Source organism: Corvus moneduloides, chromosome 3 (genome assembly GCF_009650955.1).
Source record: "Corvus moneduloides isolate bCorMon1 chromosome 3, bCorMon1.pri, whole genome shotgun sequence".
NCBI classification, from domain to species: domain Eukaryota; kingdom Metazoa; phylum Chordata; class Aves; order Passeriformes; family Corvidae; genus Corvus; species Corvus moneduloides.
In genome coordinates this window covers 17,214,123-17,235,377 of record NC_045478.1, presented here as the reverse complement: position 1 = coordinate 17,235,377, position 21,255 = coordinate 17,214,123, and the positions used below count along the sequence as shown (strand labels likewise).

At 39.4% G+C, this 21,255-nt stretch overlaps 1 protein-coding gene across 1 annotated transcript in view; it reads left to right on the top strand.

Annotated features, from left to right (window-relative positions):
• The window catches only part of RNF144A (ring finger protein 144A), a 65,479-nt gene that overhangs the window by 4,657 nt on the left and 39,567 nt on the right, over positions 1 to 21,255 (top strand). Inside the window, exon 2 of the mRNA XM_032104483.1 lies at positions 12,288 to 12,370. The gene's annotated coding sequence lies outside the window, so the exon portion shown is untranslated. The remainder of the gene's footprint in view (positions 1 to 12,287; positions 12,371 to 21,255) is intronic.

Here is a 21,255-nt window from a genome sequence, read left to right as displayed (position 1 = left end):
TAGCCCTAAGTAGCCTTGTAATATGGCAAAAGTACATGATATGAAAGGAAAGATTCATTGGTTTATAAAAGATTTTATTTTATTGTTGTTCTTCATATGTCCTGCTTATGAGAATTCCAGTTTAATAAAAGGCAAGACTTAAAATAATTCTTTTAACAATTTTGATTTGTAATAACAATTCTTTAGGCACCCAGAAATTTGTTTTTGTAGTTGTATTGTATAAAGATTGTTCCCCAAATGGAACAAGACTTAATAGGATGCAAATTCAAACAGTTCCATCTTATTTCTGTATTTCTCCTCAGTATGTGTTTTCTGTAAACAGACTCTGTGTGAACCTTTCAGTTAGCTGATCACTTTTGCACACTGGGATCTGTTGAATACATCTTGTGGTCTTTGTTTGTCTTGTCATGCTGACTTGATTAATGTTGTACCATCATCTTCCTTCATGAATAATGTATTTCCTGTCATGCAGTTGGAACCTAGAGGAGAAAACACCTACACTTACTTTCTTAGATTAATTATGCATTAGTTTTACCTTTGATGCGTACTGTCCTTACTTTTGTGGAAAAAGTACTGACCAAGGATACATGTTGAAGGTATATAAGGTGTGTTAGATTTGTGGAAAGGCAGACCATATTTAAATTAAAAAAAAAAAAAAACAAACCCAACCAAGCCACAGCTTTTATTAAAGCTTTCCAGTTTTTTTTCTTTGTATTTGAGATATTTATTGACATCTTATCTTTTGAAAGGTTTGCTGGTGATTTCTCTCTACTTTAAAATCACTAGGTTATGCTTGTGTCAATTACTGTTTCTTAGTTGTGTTTGTGTGAGTCTAGCTTTCTAGGGAAGATGTAGTGACAGTATTCATTAGGTCTCACTAACTGTTGCTGGAAAGCTGTGAGAAGTAGGATAACCACAGTCACAGCTGCAGGATGCACGTGCCAGCTCCAATGGGTTGTTGATGCTTATTCCATCTTGAAGTTTGGCCTCACTGATCACTGAGGACCAGACTTTGAGCCTGCTGGGCTCTGGCTTGCTCCAAAGACCAAGCTGAGGTCATAAGCTTTGTGCCTCAGGTAAAACAGAGTAGTCAGCTCTTCCTGTTAATCACTGAGAAGTGAAATCTCTACAGGTTAGGCACAAGATGGTGGTGAGCCTTGTAGTTGCTACGGGGGCTGAAGCCAACCACTTCCTAAGGGTGTAGCTGTAGCTCTGATGGTAAGCACTCAGAAGGTTTTTAAGTTTATGGATGTTCATCCGTTCATACTCACCTGCAGGGCGTAAGTTTATCTAAAGTCTGCAAGCTTGTTTGTTTCTCTTTACCATGAGATATGTCAGTCTTGGCCTTGGGGAAGGTTATGCTGGAAAAATTGGTGCTGTGTGAAGCTTGCTCAAAGCAATGCTGCTGACCCTGGCACCTCTCCATGCTGTTGTCTCCGCTCTATGCGGTTATGTCCTTTACTTTGGATCCTTGTGGCTCTGAGAGAGCCATTCTCTGCAGTGTGAGTTCGTCCTTCTCTCCTCTGTAGTTTTTTACCTCTGCTGCTTGCTGGAGCAAACAGCTTGACTTCATCAAACTGCTGCTGTCACTGGGCATCAGCTGTGGTGGTGTTCAGAATATATGACCTGCCATCACCTATCTCCTTTCTTCCATTATGTGATGTCCCACTGGAGCAGCAGCATTGGCCATTTACTTTGCATGGATTTATGTCTGAAAATCCATTCTTAAATGTTTTACCACTGACTTTTATTGAAAGTGAAACATAATAGTTCTTAGTGGTCTTACTGTCTTAGCCCTTTTGCATCTGTAGAGTCACTAGAAGTGTGATAAGCCACTTCTCTGTCTTCTGTTCTCTTTTGTTCCAGGTCGTCATTGTCTTAAAAATAAAGTCTCACTTCAGAGGGAGCAACAAGGTAGTTCTAACTTCAGTTTATGTTACGTATTTAGTCAAAAATCAAGGAATGACAAATTCAGATACGACTCATAAATCCAAAGAATGTGATAGTCTTTTTAGCAAACTGTCATTTAGTGTTAAATATTTGCATCAGTCACTTCACATTTCCATTAGCTCCTTAAAAAGCTGAAGTTCACAGATTTGAATGAAATACAATGTTTATGACTGTGTTCCCTGCTTTTTGATTTAGACTACTGCTGTGAAACTTTCTTAGAGTTACAGATAAATGTGTTTTCAGGGTCTGCTCTTTTTTGGAAAGTTTACTGTTTTGCTCTGTCTTGTCTGAAAGGTTTGCATGGGTTTTGGGGGGTTTCTTTGGTTTTGTTTCCTGTCCTCCATGATTCTACTGTATTGGTCTGAAGACCAATACAGGCATGTCCTTGTTGCTTTTATTAATAGGAATACTTGCTTTTGGATGGGATGATTCACCACAGCTCCCAATATAAGGAAGAGTCAAACTATTGTGCCCCTTCGTTGTGCTAATAATAGTGATGTACCATGTTATTGGCAGGCAACACTGCTGTTAGTGACAGCTTCAGGAGGGATTGCTGCAAGGGCAGCAGGGTCGGTGAGGATCTCTACTTTTTCCCTTTCCCTTTAGTATCTTTTCTTGTGCAGCTTCATTTTTCACCCCATGAGACTGAACCCATCCTTTTCATAGAAATAACAGTGTATTTTCACTATGGTATCAACCAGTTCTGATCTTGAACTGTGGGAGGGCAAAGATGGTGTTATTTTCAGAGGGGAAAAAAAAAACCCCACAAAACAGTTTTTGTGCTGTGCTGGACAGGGTGTTACTAAAATTATAACCTGGAGAGTTCTGGAGTAAAACAGTATGTGCACATAAGGATGTCTTATCAAGACCATCTCAACTAATGTGAAAATCCACGTGTTTTCTCAATACCAAGGGAGTTTTCATGTGATTGCCTTAACATGGGACTTATCCAGCCCTATTCTTTATGAAGAATTCACAGTATCTAGAGCTTTACAGGAAAGAGAGGAAATCATTCTCCTAAAAAAAAAAAATCTTTACAATCAAATAAACTTAAAACAAGCAGGCTTAAATTCCAGACAGTATGTATCAGAGCTCTTGTAAATTGCTGAAAGGCTACAGAAGGTTAGTATCTGACCATCAGCAAATAGGTCTTCCTGGAAATGTGCAGTAAATGCTCTTTGTAGGAGCTGTAGACCTGAGTTTAGGTACTTCATGTTAGCTAAAGTCTTTGTGTTTGCTGTCCAAACGTTTCAGTGCTCGAGTGGGAGAAAATCGGCAGTTACTCAACGAGATTGTTCCCAGGCATTCATCAGGCTTTGATTTTTTTCATTCAGTGAAAATATGTAGAATTCCACTACCTGAAAATAGTAAATGCTGTAACAAGAAAATAAGAAAAAATTTAAAACTTGTGTTCCTGTTTTATAAGTGTTCATATTTTATACAGACACTTAATTTTTTAATGTATGCATTAGATAAAGCACATCATGTTTTAATGCATTTTTTAAATGCTCAAGAGGGCTTTGTAACAGTACTTTCTGTTATTGCATCATTATCTGCTTAGGGAGTCTAAGTGCCAAATTAACTTTCTCTTTAATTGAGGTGGCTCTTGACACTTAAAATTATTATCTGTACCTACAGTGATGGAAAGTCTGCATGGATCAGGAAAGATACCCTTGTTTAACAGAGAACTTTTTTTTCCTGAATATACTGTTTTCATATTTCTGTAAAAGAAGTTACTTTTGATACAATAATACAAAAAGCCTCTTCCAAATTCTTCTCCTCCATACTCTTTTTCCTACTCAGCAGCCATTCAGTACATGGAAACCAGGAAATGAGGATATTTTGAAATAGGGATACTTTGCATAAATTATTTCCAAAAATATTTTGCTGTATTTGAATGTTGATATTTTCTGTTGATGTTAACAGTTAAGGAATATAATGAAACTGTCAAAGAAAATGAGGTATGAACTCCTCAGAAAAGAATAATACAAATACAGTTGTTTTCATCTGAATGCAGTATACTTTTGTAGATGTCATCTATTCCGGAGAAGTACCACATATGCAAAGCATGCAAATGCAAAGAGAGGCTTTGGGGCAGTCTGTCCCAAAACAAACAAATGTTGGGCATTTGATGGTACATCTTAAACTGTATGAACTCTGAATGTGTGAAGGCTTAATGTGCCCGTTAGTGAATGAGCAGTGCTGTATGATGGGAAAGATGTGAGTTATTCCAGAACCCTCTCAGGGTTGTCTGGTGTTAGCCATGAAGGCAGCCAGGTTGAATGGGCCTGTGGTGTTATGAATTGCAGCATTGCTTCCCTTGTCATAAATGATTACACAGGGAAGGGGCTGTGTGCTCTGTATGTGGATCTGTATTCTCCTTCATGACAGTTCTGATTTGGATTCCCTCTTTTCACACACTGTCCCTGTGTTCTCCTGTGTGTGATAGGAGGGGCGTGTTGGTTGACTGACTTGTTTTTGAGACTACATGGGAAACCTGAGGCAGAAAACTGAAGATAAATTGCATGTCTAATTCCCTTTTCCATCCAAGAACCATAGTCCTCTCTTAACTGATAGAGTGCCTTTGGGAAATGTTTGACACGGAACAATGTATAGAAGAGTACTGACAGTCACTGTACAGCTCGCATGCAACAGGCTTAGGGAGACTACCCCAAAACTTCCAGGGTTACAGGGAGCATATGCTTTGGGATAATGCCATTGTATCAGTTTCTTGCCTTCTGTTGTGCCTTTGTTTTGGCTGTGCAGCTCACTGGCAGTCGCAGTGATGGAGCCATTGCCAAGTCAGTCCATCTGGCTTAGGCTGTGCAAAATGCAGTTGTACCGCAGTTCACATCTGTGCCCCTTCGTGTGTTGTGTGGTCACTTTGTAGCCTGAGAGGAGTTGCCCCGTGTGTTTCTCTTCACCCAGTCCATCTTCTGGGTGGTCAAGTTTCAAGAGGGAATGTAGATGCTTCAGGATTGCAGGAATGTGAATCTGAGGTCTTCAAAATGGAAGAGTGTATTTCCTTTTTTTTCTTTCTTTCAGTCAAATCCCTTGTGTGTTTCAGTGTATCTGAGATGACTGGCAACTTTTGGTCCATTTGTGATTGACTGTCAAAATGAAGTCAAGTTAAGTGTTGATTTCTAGGTCAGACTGAACCTTAGACCCCTGTTTAGTTAATTTCTCTCTGCTACTTGTAAGTGAACAATAACTTTAAAAATATTTGTAAATGAAGGAATTAAAAATGGGTTTATGTTCTCATACAGTTATGAGGGATGGATAGACAAGTTGCAAAATTTAGACATTTTTTACACTACACTCAGGTCCCAATAGTGGTTACACTATTTTAATATCTTTTCCCCTAGGAAATTAGACTAGCCATCTGGAAAAAGCTTTTTTTTTTCCTACACAATTATATTATTTTTCTAAGTGATGTGATATGCCTACCTCTCCCCATACAATATTTATTCAACTTTACTGCATTTGGGGATCATCTGGAAGGCTTAGAAAAGCTCATCCAGTAAAATGAATATGAAATGGTGATTTCATTGTTTTAACCATAGGTTTTCATTGTTTGTTCTTCATTGGAGGGAAAAATAAATACAGGGAAGACATTTTCCATTCCAGCTTTTTAATGAGCAGGTGTGTATGTGGTGGGGAATTGTCTTCTCACAAAGGCTTAATTTGGTGTGCTTTTCTATTGCACATATTATAATAAACCTGATAGTTAAATCCAACCACCTCTTCTTAAAAATCTAAAATGACAAAGCTTCTTTGGAAGTGCATCCAAGAGTTAGTAGAGTAGTAATAGTTGTCAGGTTCAAAGCAAAGCTAGCAATTAAATCTTCTGGCCTATCATGCTAGAAATGTATTATATTTCCCTGTTTTCAGCACACAGTATCTCCTGTATTAGTATGAATGGATCTGTTAAAATGTCTTTTATCACTGTGCTTTGAGCTTTTCTGTCTTCATGAAATCATGTAGCTGCTTTCTCTAAAAAGTCTTTAAAGGGCTTCCCACATCTGATCTGATGAAAAGCACCTCACTGTTGGGAACCAGCCAGTCAAATAGTTGTTCAGCTGTGGTAACCTGAATAGCACTTGCCAAGAGAAAATGGTCTGGGATATGTAAAGCAGAGGGAAGGAGGGGAAGGACTGTGGCAGGTGGGTAGCTGCCTACTCTGCTTCAGAGAATCCATGGGAATTTCCTCTCCTGGCTTGAGCAACAGCATACTTAGGCTGGCACTGCGCAGCAAAGAGCTTTACCTGGAGTTCATATGTGCTTCTCTCTTCTCTAAGCTGTACACTTAAATTTTGCTTAAGTTTCCAGGACGTAGCTGTGTGTCTCCTTGGCACAGGGCTTCAATTTGTTTGTGTCAAATACCTTGCACAGCAGAATTTCCCTTTGAGCAGTGTGTTGTGCCCCTGGCTGCTGTGGGATCTCATCTTTCATCCCATGTCCCTTCCCCCTGTGAGTAGGGGTGACAGTGTAGGACTGTATGAAATGCTGTCTCCTGACAAAGCTAAGGAGGTTGGTGAGGACATGTTTTGCATAATCACAAGTTGTCACCACTATAAGTAAAGTGAGAATCCAAAGCTGAAATTCCTTCTTGTGCTTATAACCTGTCAAACCTCATCCTCCTTCCTATGTGTCCTTTAGCGTTTGTCCTTGGACCCTGTGGCTGCCAGGCTGTGAGCTGCATCATAAGCTCTGACAGGATGAAGTGGAGAGAGATGAGTTAACAGCCATTTGTGCCTCCTGGCTACTCTTGGCTGACACAAAAAACAGATGACCCATGGGCTGTCACACAAATAGAGAGTAGATCCCACAGCCTTTCTTTCCACATCTGCCACTGGCCCTGTGCTGAGACTGACACAGGTTTCCTAATTCTGTCTGTCAGCTTGTGGCTTTGTACAATACAGCTTTCTTGTTGGGAAAAACATTACAGCACATCAGCAAAAGCCTGCCAGGTGAATGGAGCAGCAGCTGACTGTAAAATATAAACAACTAGATAGATATCTGTGGGAAATAAACTGAGAATCAAGATGTTCCAGGACTGGGCTGAGACAAGACAGCATTTAAGATTTTCATTTCTAAGACAGAAGCTTAAAAAAAAAGGCATCCAATTACACTGTTTACCAGTCTGTCATTACCAGATTGTAATAATAAGTAAGTAGCCACAAAGAATGATTTCTTTCTTTTTGATGAGTAAAACCAAAAGGTATGTATACAGGATGTGGCTGAATTCAGGTTTTTTGGTGAAAAGTTTTCCAGACATGAAGCATGAGGGACTGCATCATGGAAAAGAGCAACTCTGCAAAAGTGTAGGGATCAAGCTGGATACAGAACTCTTAAGGTACCAGTGCACTGTTACAGGCAGAGAAGAGAGGGCTAATTAAATCATTGGCTGATGGGATTTATAAAATAAGCATTTTTCTCCTGGCATGGCATTAATGGCAATAACACTCAAATTCTGTGTCTGATCCTTGTTTTTACATCTTTAAAAGGTCTTTTGAAAACCTTCAGAAGGTATAGAAAGACCCACAATCATCATTAATGGTGAAAAAAATGCCTGGAAGTGATTTAATATGGAAAGGGTGGAGTGTGAGCAGCTGCTTTTTTTCTGCCTGCATTTTTATTAGTAGTTACTGGTTTCTGTTCAGATAATTTTAATGCAGACTTCATCTCATCCAAAGACAAATGTCTAAAAAATGTTGAATGGATTGATTAGTCAGGTCATCTTTGTGAGATAAATTGCTTTGTTGCTAATGGGGGACAAAACACTAGTAAAAATGATCAAGAGAAAACAGACTGAGAAGGGTATTAAAATCATGGGAAAAGAGTTGGGGGGGGGGGGGGGAGTCATGTGAATTAAATAGCAATAAAAGAGTTAAAATAGTCCAGCGGCATGCACAGGTGATGACCATTGCTTATGTCCTTTCAGAAGTTCTTGAAGTTGGATTTACTTGGTTGAAGCCTGAGAAAAGGAGGAATATCTTGAGTACCAGGATAACCATTTTAGTTGTCTAAGAGATCAGAAAAAAGATTGCATTTTATGTACATTATATGCATGTTCTTTCTTACAGGATTTAGACGTACAGCTTCTTGATCAGTCTGCAGGCTGGGGGACTGGCAGAATGCTGGCTAATCAAGAAGAGCCTCTTGGGAAAGTTTGTATGGGAGGGGAGATAAGAGGTTTGTCCATATCTGTGTAGAGCTTAACCTAATAGCTGGATAACTCCAAGGAAGTGTCAGAGAGAAGAGTTGAAATTTCTAGTTTGGATAAGGAGAGAGAGAGAGACTTGGAGTAGGAGGTAAATCTGTGAGGTCGTTCTTTAGAGAGGGTAAACTGTTTCTTTGTGGTTCGAAGAGATTGCCCAGGAGCAAACAGGAGGAGTGACAAACGCTGCTGATAAAGAACTGTTTGTTTCCTCAGGAACTCTCTCACCTTTGCAAGATAGAGGTGGGAGAGGGCCCCAGGAAGGCAGCTCTGGTAGAGAGGTTAGTGAAGTGCTGAGTGAGGTGCTGGCAAGGGCAAGGTTTTAAGAGGAAGAAAGAGATTAGGAGATGCATAAGTCAGATGAAGCTGATGCAATGACTGAGAGTGCTGGCCCAGGACAAGTTGTGTGCTAAAAAGGAGGGCTGGCAGAAGAAATGAAAAACATCTGTGGTAGAACTTTAGGAAATGAGTTTGAAAGCAGCTTAAACACTAGCCATACCCTGACTGTAGGAGAGACTGAGCATCTTAGCTCCCTTGACAAGAAAGTGTATTGTACTCAATTTCTTTTACTTTCCTTTTTAAATTTATTTTCCTCTTCCCATTTAGAGAGTGATAAGCATAACTAGAAACACTGTCTGAAGAGCTAAATGGAAAGGTGAACAGCTATATCTGTTACTTCAAACCAGTAAATTGCCCTTCCTGCCATTAGAGAAAGCAGTGAATCTCTCGAGGTTTCCAGCCCAAGGCAGGTCGTATGCCCAGGCAGTATTTGTAATCCATGTAAAAGTTACTTATTGCTGTCCAGGTATTTGGGAAATGTGTAATAATTTGTGGTGTTCAGGTTAACAATCTGATATATCCCATGGACATTCTGACCCCAATGTCCAGGAAGCAGTTTTCTGATTTTACAAGTAGATACACCATAATGAAAATAGATTTTGGTTTTCCTCCTGAAAGGTCAAGATAATTTAGGAAGAGGGCAATAATAATTTTTGTCAGTTTCCCTAGTTTTCAAGCAAGATTTGTTTTAAAGAAGGAGGGGAAGGTTGAAGTGAGGAAGATATGGGAGAAGTGAGGGGGGAACCTTGTTTTGGTGACACATGTTGGCTGAATTACTGATCAGTAGCCTAGAATTTTAGAGTACATATATATATATATCTCTGAGCTTTTTTTGAGCATTGGTTGCCTGAGTAGCAGTAACTACTGTTTGTTTGTTTTTTCTAGAAGTATAGTAGATATTTTTCCAATATCGCATCTCCTTCTAAATGGAAATCAGTGGAGGATGAGAATGTTGCAGGAATGAAATGCTTATTTTTAGGAGTTTGAAATGTTAAGGTATACTTCAATAATTACAAATATTTTTAAATAGCATGTTGAGGTGAATAACGAAGGTCAGAATTGTGTGTGTTTGGCTATAAACTAATTCCAAGCTGCATTTTTTTTTAGATTTGGTAACAAAAGACAGGTTTTATGTTAAAAATCTATATACTCAGTTTGAGTATATAAGTTTTATAAGTATTTGTTGGAAAGGAACTCAGCTGATGGTTTATCTCTGAGAAAAAAATACTGTTGGATAAATCAGAAAAATGGAAAATAGCTTGCAGTGAAAGTAGGGCTCCTGCCAATTGCTATTTTCTGAATTCACAGAATCATAAAATTGTTTAGTTGAAAAAGATCTCTAAGATCATAAAGTCTAACTGTTAACCCAGCTCTGCCAAGTCCACCATGAAACCATGTCCCTGAGTGCCACATCTACACATCTTTGAAATACCTTCAGTGATGGCGACTCCACCACTCCCCTGGAGAGCATATTGCAATGCCTGACAACCCTTTGAGTGAAGAAGCTTTTGCTAATATCCAACTTAAACCTCCTCTGGTGCAGCTTGAGGCCATCTCCTCTGTTCCTATCATTTTTTACCTGGGAGAAGAGGCTGATCCCCACTTGGCTACAACCTCCTTTTGGGTAGTTGCAGAGAGTGATAAGGTCACTCCTCACAGCCTTGTTTTCTCCAGGCTAAACCACCCCCAGCTCCTTCAGCTCCCTCACAGGATTTGTGCTCCAGACCCTCCAGCAGCTCTGTTGTTCTTCTCTGGGCACATTCCAGCACCTCAGTGTCTTGAAGTGAGGGGCCCAAAAGAAGAAGAAGAAGAAGAGGGGCCCAAAACTGCACCCAGCTCTTGAGGTGTGGCTTCACCAGTGCCACATATGGGGGAATCTTGTCACCTTGTCACAGAAGGAGGTCAGGCTGATCAAGCAGAAACTGCCTTTCCTAAGCAGTGCTGGCTGTGCCTGATCCCCTGGTTGTCCTGTACATGCTGTGTGATGTCACTCAGGATGATCTGCTCTGTCACCTTCCCTGGCACTGATACCAGGCTGACAGGCCTGTAGTTCCCCAAATCTTCATTCTGCCCCTTCTTAGATGGGTGTCACTTTTGGTAATTTCCAGCCTCCTGTGTCCTCCCTGGTTAGCTAGGACTGCTGGTAAACGATTGAAGGTAGCTTGGTGAGTATGTCTGCCAGCTCCCTCAGTACCCTTGAGTAGGTCCCATCCAGCCCCAGTCTTGTGAAATATCAAAGTGGTGTAGCAGGTCACTGACAACTTCGCCTTGAATTATTCATTCTGCTCCCTGTCTCTGTCTTCCAGCCCAGGGTGCTGCTTAACCCTGAGAACAATTACTCTAATGTTGAAAACTGAGGCAAAGAAAGTATTACTACCTCAGCTTTTTCCTCAACCTTTGTGACTATGCTGTCCCCCCTGCATCCAATAAAGGATGGTGGTACTCCTTAGCCCTTCTTGTTGCTGATGTATTTATAGAAACTTTTCTTGTTGATGTATTTATGGAAGTTTTTTTATGGTCTTTTATGGCAGTAGTCAGATGAAGTTCTAGTTTGGCTTCAGCTGTTCTAATTTTCTCCCTGCATAACCTCGCAACATCCTTGTAGTCCTGATTTGCCAAGGTCATAAACTGTCCTTCTTTTGGCCTCCTTCCTTACTTCTTTAGGAATCAAAAACTTCATCATTTTGTGATTGCTATGCCCAGGACAGTCTCCAACTATCATATCACCCAGAAGTCCTGGGTTTGTGAAAAACAGGTCTAGCGGAACACCTCTTCTGGTTGACTGATTCACCAGCTGATTGAGGAAGTTCTTCTGCACAGTCCAGGACTAGACTGTTTTCTCTCTGCTGTATTGTATTTCTAGCAGTTATCTGGAAGTTGAATTCCCCCACAAGAACAGGGCTACTGATCATGATGCTTCTTCCAGCTACTTACAGCGTATTTCATCTGCCTCTTCATCCTGGTTGGACAGTCTGTAACAGACTCCTGCTAGGATTACATCACTCCTGCTGCTTTTATTGGCTTTCCCCTGATTCTTACCTATAAACCCTCTTGTCATCATCATCAAACTCGAGGTAGTCAAAACATTCCCTAATATACGGGGCTACCCCCACTGCCTCTGCTTCCTTGCCTTTCCCATCTGAAGAATTACAGCCATCCATTGCAGCACTCCAGTTGTGCTGGCTATCCCACCATGTCTCTGATGGCAGCTGTGTGATAGCCTTCCTGTTGCACAATAGCTTCCATCTGATCACAGTTTTTAAAATGTTCTGCCTACAGAGTGATTATTGCTCAGCATAGTGGGCTTTGTACATTGTTTTGTATGTATGTTTGCCCAGTACAATCTCGAGAATGGCTTTGCTAAGTGTGTAGAAAGCTGTTGTAGCTCACTGCTGGTTTTGTATGTAAGAAGTCCCTGAACCTAGATCTGGGTACAGTTTGTGATGTTTTCCTGAAGCTCTGGATAATGTGGGCTGCAGGTATGCAAGATGACAGTAATATGTAATTTTTTTTTCAGGCTTGGAAAATCATTGTTAAAAATAAAATTAATAATAGTAAAAGTCTCTTGTGTAATGAGATTAATCTTCCCAAGCTGATAAGTACAAACTGATTCAGTAAGTGCAGAGAGTAGGAAGGGTTAGGAGGTGAATTTTGTCTGTCTTTGCTAAGACTGTTCGTGCTATCAAATTTTAAAAGCTCCTTGGCAAAATGGAGCTCTTAGTTCTGTTTTATACAGTCAATTGAAATAAAGTGTGACCCTTATTTTTTCTTCTTTCAGGCTTGTCTAACACTACTGAAATCGTAGACTGGTTGGTGCTTTCTCATGGGATCCCTGTGACTGACAAAGGAGAGATTGTTGTGGTAGGTGTTTGCCTTGACTGTCTTGACAACACTTGGCCAGGGCACAGACAGATGCAGTTTTCAATGCAGCCACACTTTCATAGGACTCATGCCAACAGAAGCTGTGGGAAGGGAAAAATATGCCTGAGACATGGGTTTTACAGTCTTTGGAATTGCTCTTGTGGTTCTCCTAAAAGTGGAAGCCACATAGCCTGGGGTAGTATAGAGGAGGGAATTTGTCAAAGTTTGCTTTTAATTATGGATCTCTAGCATGAAAAAAATTGGTTCATTTACCAAAGAAATGTAGGAAAACAACCAAATCTGTGTTCTAATTAGCTTCCTAGCAAAATCCAAGTCACAGAGACTTGTTTGATAGTAGTCCTCAAAGTACAGTTTTATGGTACTACCTAAAATGGGCTCACTAGGCTTTTAAATTTAAATCTCTAAATATCATACATATGTGTGTATATATATATACACACATATAAAACACATATATCTTTATCTCTGTAGCAGAGCCTATTTTGCTTTCATATATGGTTTTTGATTTAATAGTTCCATATCCCGTGTCCTCCATATGTCCCATATACTCCAAGTAAGGGAGTGAGATAATAGTCATTTCCTTTTTGAGATAGCTACAGTTCTATATGTACTCCATAGCTAATTATTGATAGAATTGGTAAATGTATCTCCAGTCAAACAAAAAACAGAGTACATACTTATCTTTGGATCTTTTACAAGGCAGCAGAACTTGTGTTTAAATAATTAAAACCTATCTATTTCTCTGTGGTTTGGAAAAGGTCATCCTGTGAATATGGCTAGAGCTGCCAGTTCTGCATTATGCTTGCTCTAATATGTGGCTATATGCAGAAATAATGACAGATCTAGATTTTTCATTTGCATGAGCTTGTGACTTGCTGTTGGTAGCTTTCCATTTTTCCAAGCACTGCCACTTTTGTACATATGCATCTTCTGGAAATAGTACTAAAAAGTCATATACTTATGCACTGGCAGACTGTACTTTTTTTTCCCCTCCTTTTTGAAACTCATGTTCTTGGCTTAATTATCAAAGTGTAATGGTGTTCTTGCTTGACTCTTTGATCACAGGAAAAACCTCTTGTGGAAACATAATCATACCCTCATTGGCTTGTATTTGAGTACTGAAGATTTAATGTAACAATCTGTATGCTCTGTCTGAGTTACATATCTTAATATAAAGAAGTACTTCTTAATTATATAGCTAGTTGAAATATTTTTCATCTAGGCTTTTTTTTCCTGCTCCATTTTTTAGTACTAAGTGGAAAAGTCTGTATTGTCACATATTTTTATAAGCAGAAAATCTAAATGGAGGGGGAAGAAGAGAGATAAAATTTATTTTAAAACCAAGATGTCTGATGCTGTCTGTCATATCCCTTGTTTAAAAAACATGTTGAGGTTAAAAAAAATAAATCTACAGTTTTTTGTTTTCTTCTTTAACTAGTTGATTTAAAATTTAAATACAAAGAATCAAAAAGAATTTTTTTGTGTGTGTCCATCACAGTTTGGGCTGTAGATAGTTAATTCCTTTTATAAACTTTCAGTTTACAAGTAATCAGCATTTTTCCTACTTTTAGAAAGCTATAGTAGAAACACATTTATTTCTGATACTTAGAAACTTGAAGAAAATTATAAGAAGTGGAAAATGACAAGTTTATACATGTCTGTCCTTGGGGTCAATGATTTCTTGAAACAGTTCCTCTCCTCTTTGGTGATGTACTTTACCCTGCATTCATGGATATTCCAGGAGTGACTGTATCTCTTCTTGATCTCCATGTGGGAGGCTAAATGAGCCAAGGTCCCTCAGCCTCTCTCCCTTCCTTCAGCTCTCCATCCCTCTCCTGAAGAGTCCCATGCCTTCAGGCACAGCGGTCTGCTTCTTCCCACATTCACCACCATGTTCTTACCAGCAGTGCAGCTTGTTCTGTTTGCACCTTGCTGTTTGTTTAGTTTTCTGCTGAGGTGCCTCTAAAGATCTTCAAACCTCTCCAGGCACCATATCTCATTTTCTGAAACACAAAGGAAAAAGCATTTGTAAAGTACTCTCAGGAGCTGTGTCTGTTGTCTTGAAAAAGCATGCATAACTGGTCAGTCTTTCTTTCATTTTCTCAAACAAGTGGAAACCTAAGTTGAGTATGATATGTTCTGGCAAAAGTCAAACAACTGTGAACTTCTATGATCATTCCTGGCCTTCGATGAGTGTGAGAGCAGCTCTGGCATCTTGTGAACATACATAGTTGAAATGTGCCTTGAGTTCTTGAATCTTTCTGCTGCTCTCCAACCCTGTTTCACTGAAATGGCTCTAAAGGATTACTGAAATGGAGCATGTCCTGGCAGAGATCTGTATTCGAAAATATTTGTGGCACACAGATGATCATGAGGTATTTGTGTAAAGAACAAGAACATACCATACATAGCTCAGATGATTAATACAAAGCAGAGGAGTGTTGCCCTCTGATTTTCCTCGTCTGGCAGGCAAAGGCCTGCCACTCCTGTCAGTGTGATACTGAACATAGGGGGACAGCTCATTGATTTTTTGCTAAGCATCTAGAGAAGCTTGTGCTCTTGTCATCTTTAGACATGCTTTCATAGCTTGCTCCTACTCATTAGTAGAGAGAGAAGGGAGCAGATGGGGAAAGTCAGAGTTTGCCAGTAAAATGCAAAATTCTTCTCTAATGATCTAGTGTTGGCTTGCAATTGTGGGACTTTCTATTAGAGTTGATCATGTGTCTCATTGTTTATAACCTTAAAATGGTTCTAATGTTTCATTTCATGGTGAAAGGAAGCAATCAAAATATTTTGGCTTTGCTTCAGAAAAAGATGTTTTCTAAGTAGCTGTCTGTAACCTTAATGCAGCTAAGACCTATATGAACTGAATCATTGTACCGTAATTTAGTGACAAGTGGGTGATCAAGATCTAGTGATACAGTAATAATTTGCATTATTATTATTATCATAATCATCATTGCTATGTCTTATAGCAGTAGCCAAAGGCACAGCTTGGCTCAGTCCAACATAGGAAACTAGTAGGTAAAATGAAATTTAATAAAGATGTAAATATCTGTCTACAAAAGTCAAGAAGTGTTTTTTCAGCCTGTGACATGAAGAAAGAATTGCATTGTGGAGGTGACAAACTCATTCTGTGCTGTCAGCCGCAAAGTGAAATTTATTTTTAATTATAGTTCATGAAGTAGGATGAAAAACTAAATGTCTTTATTAGCTTTATTCACAAAAAATCTTCCCGACTAATAAAGAAAGGTTTGAAAGTGGGAAATATTTATCAGTAAGCAAAATTTGTAAAAGTAAATTAGCTCATTTGAAAGCCATCTGTATTTCCTTGTTTACCTGGTTGTTTGTATGTTTGGATTTGTGGCTTGTTCAGAGCAACATGGAAGTGGTTCTGACCAGACATGGCCTTCTCAGTCTTTGTGATTTTTAATTCTTAGTTTTCAATGTCCCTCTGTTGCTGCAGAAGAACTTGGCATCCTGTTGAAATAAATAGCTGTAGATAGCATTTCTGAGGCTTTGTTTCAAATGTTGGAGGGGTTTTCTTTTCATATATTTTTGTCATTTTGCTGTTGCAGGCAGTTTTTTTTTTAATCAGTATTAGCTTCTAACATAGAGACGTTTTAGTGTTGTACCATGTACCAAAACCTGATTAGGAGTTACTTCTCCCCTCTTTTGAAGTTTGTAGGACTAAATCCGGCTGTGAATGTTTACTTTTCATATGGATTCTGTGTATGTGTGAAATCGTCTTTTTCTGGTTTGTTCCAGGTTCTGTAAAATTGGTCACCTTTCTAAGAGGGGATTGCAAGAGTTAGTGGGGTTGGGAATGGTTCATTTTTTTCCAGCTCAGCGTTTGAGAAAGGGTATAGAGGACATTGACTACTCCAGATGTACAAAGTATTAAGTGTGCTGGAATGTACTGGCAATGTATGAAGCAGGGAAGGAGGCACAAGTCAAGACATGTGTCTGCTGTTGTATATTTTGACCTTTATAAAAGAGTTAAGCAACTGCTGCATACCTTGCAGCAATCATATATCTTGTGCAAAAGAGTCTTGTTGCTGCATAACAGTCAGTTCCTAAGCTTGCACAAGCGGTCTTCCACTTTTTTTTTTTTTTTTTGAATGCAATGTACACAACTCCATTACAGCAGTACTTGAGAATTTTCTTGTCCCTAGATTCAGGCATTACAGTGGAGACTCTAAATTTCTTTGATCAATTTTCCATTCTCCTGGTAGTATATTGATCCTTACAGGGATCGATAGCTCTTTCTGTGTTTCCTGTCATGTCTATTACTAAATCTTCCTCCCATCCACAGTAGGTACAAATTCAGCTCTTCCTGTTTCTTGTGGCTTGCTTTTTGCATGTCTCAATCCAGTTTCACTTTTCTATAAAATTTGCAGGTTGGCTTGAAGTAACACTGCAGAATAAGAACTGCCAATAGGAGAGAAGCTGCTTGAGAGGTCTGGATCTCAGAGAGGGGAACTGTCCAGTTAGTCCTTTTCCTTTTCTGCCATGGTGAAAGGCTGATTTACAGCTTGCCATATTATTCAGCAGTCCTTTTAATGTCTGTCATAAATTGAGATGCTGGTTCCCATTTCTGTAAAGCCTTGAGCTCAGGGCTGGCGAGGAAGTTGGTTGGTGGCTGGCCTATCAGGCACAAGCTGAGCTGCATGAGCAAGCTGGTTTTCTCTGGAGCTATGGAAAGAACTTCTCCAAGTACTTGGGAGCCCTCTCAGACCTCAGAACTTGCTGTTCCAAGCCCAGCAGCCACTTTTCAATGCTGCTTTCTTTAACCAAAAAGCAAAACCAGTCTCCACAGAAGAAAACATTTCATTTTGAGTATTAGTAGGGAAGGCAGGAAAGAGTACAAACTGTCTGTGTCACAGGATAATTATATTGTCTTATGCACTACATACCACTTTGTCTGCTTTTTCCATCTGCTAACTCTCTGACCATTGCTGTCATTGCAAGAACCTGGACCTCCTGGTTATTTCAGGTCACTAGCAGGTATTGTAGCATCCTCTTCAAGCCGGCTTAGGTGATTCAGATCTGTGGTTAGAAGTTAAGCTTAGTTTGTCGCTCAGTATTGAAGTGTTGTGCCCAAGTGTGAGAGCCTGTATTGTTATTCAACACCTGAGTGAAGAGGTCTCTGCCCAGCACCCTGAATTCTTGCTCTAGTGCTATTTTTCTGTGTCCATAATTGGTTCCTTTTATAGTGTTTCAATTATTTTTTTTATACTTTTTAAATCTTCATTAGCCATTTTTACAAATGGTTGGTTACTTTTATTAATTTCTAACAACCACATGGTTAGAAGCCCCATGTGATCAGCTTTTGCTTTATGTTTTTAAATCTAGTGTTTGGATGATTCCTGTCTATCCTTCTCATTTCCACTGTCTCTCATGGGCCTTCTTTAGTGGGATTTGGGGTTTTTTGTTCTTTTAAAGTACAGATAAATTATGAATGTGCTGGTAATAACTGACCTAGTTGTTTTGTCAGTCATATTCCCAAACTCCCCATTAACTCAACTGCATGACTTCAGCTATCAGGCTTCACAGATTTAGAGTTCATGTAGCACTGCCTTGGCTTACAACTGGTCCAGTATGGCTGATGCTAAATCCTCCCTATTCTCTATCCAGAACAGAGTCTGATGTGGCTGAAATAAAACCTGAATTTCCCATATTCTCTTGCATTATGGGGTCTTCCTACACTGCTCTGCTCTAGCCTTTCCCACCTAAGTGAGTTCTGAAGCCCACCAAGTTCTGAAGCACCTTGCTTCAAGCTGCAATGCTCCTGCTCCCATCTGTGCTCACCAGAGTAAAGGAGATGCACTGCTTTGTGTCTCCAGTTTTTCAAGGAATGGCTTGTTCCAAATCTTTTGGAGAAGCAGCAGCCAGTTCCTGTGCTCCTCCCTCTTGTTTGCTTTTTAAAGCAGCACTGCTTTGCTCTTGAATCTATTTAATTGGCTTCCTGCTGGAAAGAAACTCAAGGGCTGCCTTTGCCAATTAACTAGGACAAAACACTCTATTAGTAGACAATATAGGTTACCCAAGGATTTCAGAAAAGGAATGTGGGATACCTTTGATGGTTAAACAGTTGTTCTTTGGTGCTGGAGTCTTGTCATTAAACGTGCAATAGGAATTCAAAGATGTTCCAGGTTCAGTTTCTTCCTGAAAGCTTTTCTTTTGTGCATAGTTTAAAATTGAGAAACTATTTAATCCTAAAAGCATGTCAAACTTCTAACTCCTAGTCAAGCATTTACTGTCCGTTGATCCAAAAAAAACAAAAACAAAAAACCAAAAAAACAAAAACAAAAAAAAACACCACCAAAAAAACCCAGCAAAATCTAGAGAATGCCTCAAGGCCTATGACACAGCTCAGTCACATAGTTCTTTATTTTGGAACGTTAATAGCAATATTTTGAATGAAATTTCTATTATTGGCCTCCTAGATTGCTAGGTGCGGTAACTTGAGCCAAGAAAGAGCAATCAGATTGAGTTTGTTACTAGGAATATCTAAAAACAAACCACAAAACCTAATTTTAAACAGTGGGTTGTAATCCATGTTGTTTGGTTTAGAACCCCTGCAGCAATTCCTTTCCAAATGTCTATTTTAAACTGGTATGTCAGACCTCTGGCAGTATTTTCACAATGTCCTGAACATAAAACACTATGGTGACCATTAAAGTAAATAGGAAAAAGTAACAACTACAGAACTTAAAATAAAGAATTATTTTTTAGTACAGTGGATTCCCTTTAAATAGAGAAGTATGTTTGAAGGAGTGGGTGGTGGCGTGTGTACCATGTTACTTGGTTGGGACCATAAATGAACAACCTCATTTGTCATCTTCCCAGCAGCTGGAAAGAGGGCAGGCTTCTGTGGTTTGTGTCTTGTTTGGTTTGGGAAAGCATAAGTTGAACTTGGAAAGTTTCCTACTATCTAAAATGTTCTCCACTTGACCTCTGGGAAGTGTAGAGTATCTTTGCTTAGCAGTTTTTAATTCAGCCTTTTAGTCATAACTTTTTAACGAAAAAAGGCTTTTTTCTTTATTAGCTATTTCAATGTTAACTTGACTTGATTGGGCCGCGTACAAAGGGAGGGAAGCTACAGGAGCCAGAACTGCTCAGACAAATACTGTATAGGGATACTTCCCCAAAGTAGACACCCAAATGGCTCTGCGGAAAGTGGTTGCTCACTAAATTCAGCTAGTCATCTGTTTTCTGAGGGAGAGAATTTAGTACCAAGGCTATTGATATTAGTTGAATTGTCTTACAACTTGTCTGTATTGATATAAACTTCAGTAACCCGTGGCCCACTGCAGTGTGCACTAATCAGATATAAAAGAAAAAGGGAAATCTTTTTCCCCCAGAGGAATTTGCAGTTGATTTCTGTTAATAACCTGGGACTGTGCAGAGTACCCATATGAGTATATGTCAAGCTCCTGAAAAGGTGTTTTTCAGACATAACTGGATGTCCAAGGTAAAAGACTTGACATAGATATTTTACATAGGGAGAACCATGTTTTCAAAGAACTACTAGCCTTTTCTTGGATCCTGTTTTTGTGGGACAAGCTTTAGTTACCTTTTAGGTAATGGACATAGACTGATCATATGTACCTGTGGAAGAAGATAATTTTATGAAGTTGCTTAGGGAATATATTGTGTATGTCAGTGCTTTAAATATAGGTATCACTGCTTTATTTTGTTTCCTTCTTTAGGAAATAAAATTACTTAATTCTGGTATTTTTAACTTCCTTTAAAAACCATCACAAATCACTGAAAAAGCTTTGTTTGACTGTTTTTGTTTTTAAAGCTTTTCTTTATAAACCTCTAGAATGATAACCACAAGCTTAAGCTGCCCTAAAAATGTTTTTCTCCTTGCCAGAATAAGTCTATGCAAATTTCAGCTGCTTTATGCAGCAAGCCAGATCTCTCCACTATGAAACTGAAGAGTAAGTAGGTGTTTCCTATCCCGGGTCCCAGCATGCTTTCTGCTAGTAAACAGGTCAGCACTATGATCCACAAGATGTGCAGGGAGGGCTGTGTTTCAGCATCCTTTCTGCCCACGTGCATGAGCAGGTAAAAGTTACAGATTGAGCAGGATGCCCAATGGTTTGTACTGACACAAAACCCAAAAGTGCTCCAGTGAATGTGCAGTATGGGGTGTATTCTGAATACCAGGACTGACCACCAGTTGCAATGTCTGTGTTAATTGGGGGAAGGGGTTATTATGGTCTAGGAGTGTTAGGAGCCAATGCGAAATGGTAGCAGGCAATTCCTCTCTTGAGTCGGCTGTCACATTCACTGCATACCAAATCTACAACAGAGTTAAGTACCTGGTCACACTTGGTATTAATGCCTGCATATCATTGTACCTGAGGTGTTCCCTCTTTAACAGGATGAATTACATGAGTATGTAGACGGTGTAAGGGATTGACTTAAGTACCTTCAGCTTCCTCTTTATAGCAATACAGTGGCATGTAAGGCAGCATCCTTTTTCTGTTTATATTTTTATTGCAATACAAATTGATTTTGTTGATACCATGTTAGAAAAGCTTTATTTAATTTTTTTTTTTTGATAGCATATTCTGTTGGTATATTCCTTGAATAATTTTAACATCTGTTCTGTTTGTGTAAATCAAAAGCCAAGTCCCTTAATAGTAAAAGTTAAAAATCCCAAAGGTCTGAATCACAGAATGGGTCAGGTTGGAAGGGACCACAGTAGATCATCCAGTCCAACCTCCCAGCTCAAGCAGGGTCATTTTGCAGCACGTGGCACAGGATTGTGTCCAGACAGTTCTTGAATATCTCCAGTGAGGGAGACTCCACAACCTCTCTGGGAAATGTGTTCCTGTGCAGTTACCTCC